This window comes from Vespula vulgaris, chromosome 9 (assembly GCF_905475345.1).
Source record: "Vespula vulgaris chromosome 9, iyVesVulg1.1, whole genome shotgun sequence".
NCBI classification, from domain to species: domain Eukaryota; kingdom Metazoa; phylum Arthropoda; class Insecta; order Hymenoptera; family Vespidae; genus Vespula; species Vespula vulgaris.
The window spans coordinates 153,019-164,057 of NC_066594.1; the positions used below are offsets into that span (position 1 = coordinate 153,019).

Genomic DNA, 11,039 nt, shown 5'->3' on the forward strand with positions numbered 1-11,039 from the left:
AATGATACTATATATAGTTTCAATGTAAATGTTATCTTCTTTTCTTTTTGCACCTAATTGTGAATATATATGAATGCACATTGGATCAACATAAGCATGCACATTTTGCTGATATCTGATAAATGATCATGATGCATTTCCATCACCGCGACCGAACGACACTGACACTCATTCACAATTAGAGGATCGAATTTCTCTGCCTCCTGCTATATATTTTGCACTAGGAGAAAACGTTAGTAGTAGCTAAGAAGAAATGTGTTTATTTAGTTAATAATAAAATTGTTTTTATGTACCTTGAGGAAAACGTAAACAATTTTTCAAATAACAAAATAAATAGTGCCATTATAAATATTCTCTTCTCTTATTTATTTATAAATAAGAGATGTTAAAAACGTACCCACGCAAATTTCACGCACATTATAGAAAAAATAATATTAATTTTAAATACTCACACGTACATAAGAGAAAATATAATAATGTTGAAACTAGATAAATAAATTGAGTATATTTCCGCTTTTTTTATTAACTTGAATGCACAAAACCTATATACGCATATGTGTACGTGTTTAATAATCAATGCTGATATTCACTTTAAGTATTTATCAATATTACAAATATAAATCAATTTTCTCATAATGGCTAATAATAACTAAAATGTTTATACAATTTCAAGAAACGTAAGTAAATAAAACATCTCTTTCACAAAACAATGTAACTACAAGTTTACAAATATATAGCGATACTTAGAAAGTGAACTTTGTTTTAATAAAATAACTAAAATTTGTTTAGTTTCACAAATTTATGAAAAACTCACTCTTTTCCAACTCAATTTTTCGATATCTGTAAGTAGTATGTAAATATTCGTACAAACATATTCATATATATATTTATATATACCAAGCAGAATGATCCAGTTCAGTGTTATCCTTCAAAAAGAGCAGATGTATTTTGTTCACACTTCGAAGGTGATATACAGTACACAATTACGATAATTTTCAAGTATAGATACTATAGCTAGTGTATACTTCCCGTGCAGCAAGGAAATCTAAATGGAAATGAAGCAAAATATACAACCAATTATGGGAAATGACTATGTACAACAAAAAATTAATCGTATTATATTCGATATCAGAATGCAAGTTGACTTGTGCTAAATAATTGAAACGGACGCAGAGATATCTATAATATCCAGAATGTCAGACAAAAGACTCAGGAAAAGGAAAGTTACTACTAAAAAAAGTAATACCAATAGTTACTACGAATAACAACAATCTTTAAAGTATCAACATCTAAAAAATGGTTAATAAATTCCAATATCTTATTCACCAATTGATGCAATACTTCATAAAACATATAACCGAATAACAGTGAAACAAACTTGTTCTTAAGCAAAGAACCGTTAAGCGAAGACTCCTCCACTATTTATTCAAGCCAACATTGTATATACATTAATCGAAGTTCTTAACAAATCTGTCAAGGATACATATAACTATAAAACCAATAACCAACAGATAAAAAAACAGGCTTCAGTCATGGATATATATTGTTAAATTATTAAAACTTTAAAAACTCAAAATACTAGCAACTATATATTTCAACCAAAAGAGGAAAGGAGGTATAAGGGAAGGATCAAAGGTTTACATTATACCACTTCCATTAAACAAATCAAGCAAGAGCTGTATTTTCAAGGACATACAGCATTGCACGTGAGTAATACAATTAGTTAAAAATATTTTCAGTAGAACTGTAGTCTGCCAAATACAACAAAAAAATTTTTAATATCATAAAACTGCCTCACACAAATAATATAAATTGAATCTAGAACTACAGGTACTAACATTCCTTAATGCTCATGTTGCCAAGCATACACACCAAATTATATACACAATTATTGCAATAAAGAATACAAATGTATAAAATGTGCTAAACAACATGCGTCTAAAAATTGTTCCAACAGAAATAAACTAGATAAACTTATCTACAGCAATTGCAAAGGTGCTCATGAACTATTAAGTGAGGAAAAATTTAGTAACTAAAATAAATAAACAAAAACCCAAGATCAAATAAATAATCTACATGTAAACATCAAAAATAGTGTGCATAGCAGCTACATTATAAGTCCCTCAGCAAATTCTTTAACCACAAATCCTAACAAATCTTACGCAAATGCTACCAAAAAATCAATATTAGCAGAATAGCTATAGATAACAGTTTCAACGCACTGGCCAAAAAATGATTTAACAAAATATTTCTGTTTATAGAATAAATGATGACTCAATTCAAACTAGTCATGGAACTTCTAACAAAATTAGTAACCAAAGATGGATAAGTTCAAAGTAATATTATGCAATTGTAATATTCTCCAGCTAAAAATCGACGAACTCAACAACATTTTTCTCAATCCACGACATTGATATATTTTTGCTACTAAAGACACATAAAATAGATAAATCCTATTACAAAATACACAGATACCAGACTTATATAACTCCTTCTGCAACGGGCAGAGCATGTGGAGGCACTACTATTTTCATCAGAAACACAATTACATACATGCCGATTAACAGCACACAAATGGATTAGATGCAAACAACATCTATAACAGTGATGATAAATAAGATCCAAATAACATTCATCTTTAATTACATCCCCCTTGCTAAAAAGGTCACAATACAGAACTTTGAATCTCTTTTACTATGACACAGGAAATACATAATCGCCGGCGATTTCAATGGCAAGTACACAGATTGGGGTTCTAGATTAGTAATAGCAAGAGGTTTTGTAATTAGAAATATCATTGAAATTCGCAATAGCAAATTACAGAACACTAGTATCCTCAATACACACAACTGACAATCATTTATTGGTTCTGATGAAAATTAACTTACGACTACCCTATAAACAACCTACCATGTTAATTACAAAACTAACCAACTGGGATGGATTCAGAGATATGATCGAATCCACACTTATCTGTAATGTCAGATTTAAAACCACCAAAGATATTAACACTGCACTTGAAGATTTCACGATCATTCTTCAAACGACTGTATATAGAAACACACTAGCTACCAAACAATTAGTACATGAAACTGAAAAATTCCCAAACATATTTTACAATCGATAAAAGAAAGGAGGCTAGCCATTAAACTTTGGAAAAGAAATAAGAACAGACATGATAAAGCAAGAATAAACTATTTAATACAACAAAGAAGAAAACACATGCACATGTTTTGAAATCTAACATTTCAATACTATTTAGAACATATGTATGAACAGGAAAACCTTGTGGAGAACTATCAAGAACCTCAAAACACAACACCAAAGATAAGCATTCCTAGTTGGAATGACAGAAATGGTGAAAGAATCACCAATTCAACAAAAATTCTAAAAGTAGCACATTATATTCAATTAGGGATTTATACGAATAGTAGAAATCCTGGCTATTAATATCAACCTGAAATAATACAACTAAGTACAATGTTTAAGGAAATCAAAGATTTAGTCAATAAGCTTAATCCCAAGAAAGTATCTTGAGTAAATCTAATAACTGGAAAACTCCTACAACTATATACTGATAAAACAAGTAGATACCTAACCATCCTGTATAATGCAATGTAAAACTAAGCTACTTCCCCACAGCATGAAAATGTGCAAAAATTATATTAATATTAAAACCAGGACATCACCAATTACATTGGCTAACTATAAACCCATATCTCTCCTTTCAACTATGTCTAAAATCCTGGAAAAGATTTTTTTAAGAATATAATGACAAATACCAAAATATCATCCCAAACCATCAATTCAGATTCAGGAAATACCACGGAACTATCGAACAAGTCCACAAAGTATTCAACAAAATAGCATACGCCTTCTTGAACAAAGAGATCTGCAATTGTCCTTTTTGACCTAGAGAAAGCTGTCAACAAAATACTGCATGATAAACTAATCCAAGACCTCCAAGACAAATTACTAGTGGATATATCATCAATCATAATTAACTATCTCGTTAATAGAATATTTTTCATTGATGCCCTGAAAAAGATATCGGACGTATGTAGATATCAATAGACAATGTCACAGAAAAGTATTGGCCCAATTTCTATTTTTTATCTATATAATCGCCATCCTAAATAAGAAATAATATCCTCACATTTGAAGATGATACGATTCGTATACATAATGAAAACAACCAAGACTCATTACAAAAGCTCCAATAAGACCTTCTCCAATTTCCAGAATGGATCACTAGTAAGGGTATTAAAATTAATACGACTAAAAGTTGATACGTACAGTTTACTCGCAACAAAAATGACCCAACATTTATTAAACTAAACAATGAATCCATTCCGGTTAAAACTGTAATTACGTATCTAGGAATGGTCTTGGATAAAAAGTTTACATGAAAACCGCACATACACCTAATCAGAATGAAAATTTACACAATACTTAATAAAATATGATGACTCATATGGCATTAGCCCCGACTATGTACTAAGAACAAAACTGTATAAAGTCTTAATAAATGGACATATGATATAACATTATGGAGCACAGTTGCAAAATCCAATGAAGTCAAAATAAAAGGGTTACAAATCAATGTTATGAAAAAAATACTAAACGCCCCTTGGGGAACCAGTACCAACAACATAGAGACTGCATTCTCAATCAATTGAGATGATGATATAGAAGCAACTCTCAATCAATTTTGAGATTATTAAATATTGAGAACGTTACTGGGAAAGATTAGAAAAACATCCAAACCTCACTATACTCGATTGTTTTCAAAAACTACCAAATGAAAGAAGATTAAGGTAAAGTATCCACTGGACAGCTACCTTTCAACTACGTTTTAATCAATGGACTAGGGGAGATAGAAGAATAAGAACCTAATATTACTTTTACGAAGCATCAGAATTCCTTAAATATTTAGCTGTAAGAATCATTCTATACCAAAAATATAATAACTCCTTTGTAGTTATACGTGATAATAAACGATATTTGAAAGAAAGAAAGAAAGAGCAGAATGATCCGATAAGCATTGGAGTGTATAAAGTTTGCATTCACGCCTTGTGCGAATATACAATCATAAAAACCAATATGCATATCGTTGCACTAATAAGTGTTCAACGTTGATATGTAAAAAATGCAAGATGCATTATAAATATTCTGAAACTGTTGATTAATGCAAGAAAGAGAAACAGAGAGAAAAAAAAGAGAAACTCATTTTTTGAAATTTTACAGAAAGTGTTCAATTCTTTCTTCTTTGTTTCTTATCAAAATAATTATTTTATCATTCATATTTCTCTTTGAATGTAATTATGAAGTTTAATCCTTTATTAAATTGATTTCTCAAATGCACACGATTCAGAAATAAATAAAAGAAAGAAAATAACTGAGAAAGTACGAAAAATTATTTGACAAGAAATAATGAAATAAATAAAATTAAAAAAAAACTATAAAAAATAAAGAAAAACTATTTAGGAGTATAAGCAATATTTTGTTACATTACATATTCTATATTTTTAAGTATATCTTCCTGCACCAAATTACTAATAAATATTAAAATTATTATATATATCCGTATAGCATCTGTTTATAAACAGAATTAATGTATACCTAAACATGTAAAAAAAAAATTCTTGACGAGAGACACTGTTGAGCCTCCATTGGATTATTGTAAATGATTTGGCCATGCATATTTGTAAATCAATTGCCAACACCAGAAATTAAATAAAAAAAAAACAAATGTAAGATAGTACGGGATTTCACTATGAAACTATGTATTATACCTCCATATATGTATATAAAACTAGATGTATAATGATACAAGATATAGCCTTATTAATTTTATACACATATTGAAACGAATATTTAATCAGATTAGCTGCGATGACGAGTTAACCCTCCATAACGTCATGTAAATTTGAAGTCACATACTAAAGTATAGTGACAAGTAAAAGTGTAGCATTTTTCTAAAATTGGAGCACTATGAACAAAAACAAGTGAGACTTTATAGGAGATCGCTACTAACACAGGGATTTTGATTCTAGAAGTTTATCCGAACAGGCACAAGGACAAAAAGGCTTGTCAAGGCTTTATTGAAACTATTCGAGATCCTCATCTCAAAAAGAATGTGGCTTTAACTATCTCTAAGTGCCAAATTTTAAATTAAGTATTATATATTCGCTGAAAAACATATCAATCAATAATTCCACTTTTAGGAACGAAAAGGAACATCGAATATCTGATGTTAAAAAATTCTCAAGGACACAAGAATCAACACGTGACAAGAGGATGAATCTGTAACACAAGAATAGAGAATGATATTCCACAATGTTGGAGTTACGAAAAAACTGATAATTTCAGGAATTAAGATCCACAAGGAAGGAGAGATTATCAGAAACCAAACAGCGATGCGGATATAATAAGTAACGTGATTCCACAGAACATAGGTAAGCAGAAAATGGAAAGGAGTGGAAAAAACGGAGGAGTATGACCAGATAAGAGTGCACAATTTTTTTTAAATGTTATTTTCTTTGCAAAAATCATGTCTGCAAATAAGTAATTTCCAAGAGCAATTTTCACACAATTAAAAGCTTGTTTCAAAAATCTTTATTTCGTATAGAAAACTGATCTTTTCTTTAACTTATACCTATTTTATAAGAAATAGAAATATCAACTGAAAAATGGAGAAACAATCAATATTAACAATTACTCAATTTTCCACAGAGTTTCTGTTCGAAATTATGGTTTAATTATATACATATAATAATTCACCCTTATTTTACACAGATTGGATAAAACAGATTATTGCGTGAAGTTACCTTATACAAAACAGGTATGTGTTATCAATTATAATTTTAACAAGGCCGTTATAAAACTGATATGAATTTAAAATTAATTGAATGTATTAGAGTACAAAAAAATATAAAAATATTTCTCTTCATATTAGATATGACCTTTAGGAACTCGTACTATTTGCATCAAATTTTGATTGGAAAGAGATTGGCATTTACAAATTATTAAAAATAAAATTTTACTACTGATAATGCATATTCATTATCTTTTTATACAAATTTTGTTCTGTATTGCAGATAGATAGCTTGTATAGAAGAAAGATATACAAAAATTATATGTGAACAAAGAACATTACAAGAATAAACATCCGAAATTAGTAAAAGAAAAGTTAATATCTTCATTTATTGTAAAAAAATTCCATATATTTATGGAATAAAATAACTAAAATTTTAACTGCAGTAAATGACGCTACAAAAGATTGGAAAGATTGATGTAAGAAAAATTACATTTCTACAAATTTTGCAAATCAGAAAATTAAACTCTTTCTATAAATTTCCACAAACTTTCTTTCCAGTTCTGAGATAAAAAATAAAAGTAAAGAACATTATTATTAAAAATGCATTAAAAACTGAATTTTTAAACCACAACTTCAGCCAACTTCTAGTGATAATTTATATAAGTTTATATTTTGTTCCAACCACAAATCACATATTTACAGGAAATTACTCTTTCCCTGAAATTGTAAGAACTCCAAGTGAGTTAGATGTTATCTGAAACCTGTTTAAAGACTACCCATTTAATAAAAAATATAATTGCTCCGATTTTACGCCACTGCACAAGAGAAAAATTTAATGTTGAGTTTACAATTAATTATAATTAAATATTTTCAACACTGTAAATACTACAACGCATGAAAATCTAACTCAGTTTTTGTTTATTATATTTCTATTTAATTAATTATTAATATTTCACCGTAATAAAAACATATTTATAAAATCTAACTAAAGTACTATTACGAACATCATAATCAAGTATTGAACTTCTTAACAATAACTCTACCTTTGATTTTATTTTCGTTACAAAAGATTAAGAAAAAAATTTTGTACAAAAACTGTATTTGTAAAAAACTGAACATTATTTGCTAAAGTGGGAATTTGACTTCCAGAAAATAGAACATTGGTTAAATTTTTCTCAATAGTAATTGTTAATGTTGAATTGGTTGAATGTTTCTACTTCTTACAATCATAATGGATACGATTATAATTCTAAGCAGGACAGAACTACTTGAACGAATATTATATTTACAGTGGCCAATTAATTTGTGCAATTTAAGTTATAATAGTTATAATAATTATAATAGTAATAGTTAAAATAGTAAATAGAATTTCAATTTTATCTATTAATGAATGTTTTTATTCCTGGCACAATTTTCAATCAAGCAGTATAAAAGAACATATTCTGATGAAGCAATCTATGGCAGCAACAGGAGATAGTAAATACAGAAGAATTGATATCACAAAAAAAAGTCATTAATTAAAACATTCATATTGTTCATGAACATCTATAAGATATAACAAAAAATCGGTATAAAAGGATTAAAAGACTCAAAAGAAAAATTAAAAAAAAAATGTCTCAATTTTCTAATTATTTATATTAACTAATAAAGTGATATATATACATATTTTGTATATTTATTACACGCGCGAGTATGTATGCATGTATGTATGTGTTTACACGATATTATGTGAAGAAGGCATAGTAGCAATTTTTATTAAATATGATTTTAATAGCAAATGACCATCATGTTGACATCGTAGGACAAATAATAATTAGCAGTTAAACTGTTGAAGAACAGTATTAGGCATCAAGTCTAGTTCCCCGCGGTACATTTACTTGTCTCTGCGTAAAAAGGGTAGATTTATTCGCTCGATAATAGTGCATAAGCGTACTAATAAATGAATATTTTCGCATTTATTACCATGTGGTTAATTTCACATTCAAAATAATGAAACCTTTTCTAGGTATATAAAAGTGAAAAATCTCAGATAAAAATAAATGTATGTATAATCCGTTATCTAATATAGCGACAAGCATAAGATGTATAATGCACCGTATACAATTACTAATGCGCTAATAATAATGAAAAATGGGGAAATCCAAACTTAAACCGATTCTAACCCTTTTTTATCCATACGAATAACAAATGGCCAGATACGTAGATACGCAAAAATTCGACGGGAATTAATAAATTACTTTCTCAAAAGATGTATATTCTGAACTAAAAATTAATTGTCTTACAGAGATCTTATTAGATCCTACAGTCTATAATTCTACAGACTCTTTATCTTTTAAAAATTATTCTGATTCGACTTCTTTTTTTTTCAAAAGAAATATTTTCTCCTTCCTTTTATCAATAATAACCCAGACTTCTTATATAGAAGTATTACGTTAATGATAATCTTCTATGATGCACTGATCCTAATATACGAAATAAGACGCAAAAGTTTTTACAGATTTATTACGATCCTTTAAAAAATACTGATAAAAAATACTAATTTTTACAGTTTGTTATATTCTAATAAAATTATGTATTTAACTACTATAAAATTAATGGGATTTAGCTTCTTATTAGATCTGTAAACGATAAAATAGTGTGTGTGTGTGAGCACGTAATAACTAGAATTGCTCGTAAAAAGAGGATATATAAATACAAATAATGTTTAAAAGATTAAAATAATCTTAAATATAGTAAAAGTAACTGTTCTAATAGTTTTATAATATGCACAAATTAATATATCACTTATATTTTATATATATTTTATAATATATATAAATAATTATTTATATATTTATAATATATAACAAATAAATATATTTCATATATGTATGTGACAAAGACTTCCATTATTTATATTAATATAATATAAGAAAACTCATTTATACATATTTTATTATATATTCATTTGTATTATATTAAAATTTAGACAGTTATTCGATGAAAAAAGTCTTAATATGAATAAATAAAATAATATTTACGTTGTTAAGACCACATAAAAGACATGCTAAGTTGAAGATTAGTGGACGACGCATGAATTTTTTCTTAAAAAAAATTAATAATTTTTCTAATTTGTTATTTCATTAAAATATTACATACTTTATAGAATTTTATTAACATTAATTTTATTAAACTCTCACTTATTTAATTTGTACTTTTATTAACTAATTGTAAGTATTTCTATAATTAAATGGTCAATATAGATATATGTATATAAATAATATGGCCAATATAAATAATAAAGCAGGACTTAATATCTGTATTTGTATGTGTGTGTGTGTTTCATATAATAATAATAACATAGTAATATACTATATAATACACACAACTCGAAACATATTATTTATTTAATATAAAAATATCTATTTTTAATAATATACATAGGTATGTTATTTTCATTGTTAGAATAAATGAATAAGTTATATTACAATAATATTAATTGCTGATGCCGGAACATCTTTATATTTTATAAGATTTATACATATTTTTATATTCTTTATTTATTTATTTATCTCAATAAATATAGAATATGAGGACATAAATCTAGGTACTTAGTTGAATAGAATAGTCTCTTCAAAAATAAAATGACAAAACTTAAAGTCATCTACACAGCCTAAAGAAAGATAATGAACGATAAACGAGAAGTATCAAAGAAGAATAATTCAAAGAAGTGTCGGATAATTGAAGTCAGTTTATGAAAAGAGTTGTAAGATACAAGTGTTGTTATTCATTTTAGAAAAATAATCTTATAAACAATCGACAAAAACATGTTTTCTTGTTACTTCTCTTTCATAGCAACGTAAAATGTTCTTAAATCTATACATTTCATTTTATTTAGTAGTTCGTTTCATCATAGATATCTTTATGTATTCTTCTTTACGATGATCAATCATGTTTACTGAAGATAATGATTTGTAACTATTTATTGCGTTCTCACAGCATTTATGATTTGTTGTTTCACTTTCATTATGACCAATAATACATTTTGAACTATTAAAGATTACTTTCATCGGTAAAATTTCAAACCAAACATATTTTTTCTTTTAATATTATTATTGTTGAGAAAATATTCTCTTTTTTTCTTTTTCTTTGATAATAGTGATTTTGTTGATATTTATAGTTTGACTAATTTAGAATTACTCTTTTTCACGCAATCACTACAAATTTTTTAAAATTATAT

The 11,039-nt window shown here is 27.1% G+C and overlaps 1 long non-coding RNA gene across 11 annotated transcripts; it reads left to right on the forward strand.

The window, feature by feature from the left end:
- Positions 1-218: 218 nt before the first annotated feature.
- Positions 219-10,115, forward strand: LOC127066016 (uncharacterized). Of its 11 annotated transcripts, none has more exons than XR_007782250.1 (5): positions 219-677; positions 902-965; positions 1,037-1,706; positions 2,262-6,844; positions 7,101-10,113. It is a non-coding gene; the product is annotated as an uncharacterized LOC127066016 (long non-coding RNA). The 11 variants fall into 11 exon arrangements; XR_007782249.1 differs by having other exon boundaries at positions 905-965; XR_007782253.1 differs by having other exon boundaries at positions 219-1,706; positions 2,262-4,817; positions 6,228-6,844; positions 7,101-10,115.
- The last annotated feature ends 924 nt before the right edge of the window (positions 10,116-11,039 follow it).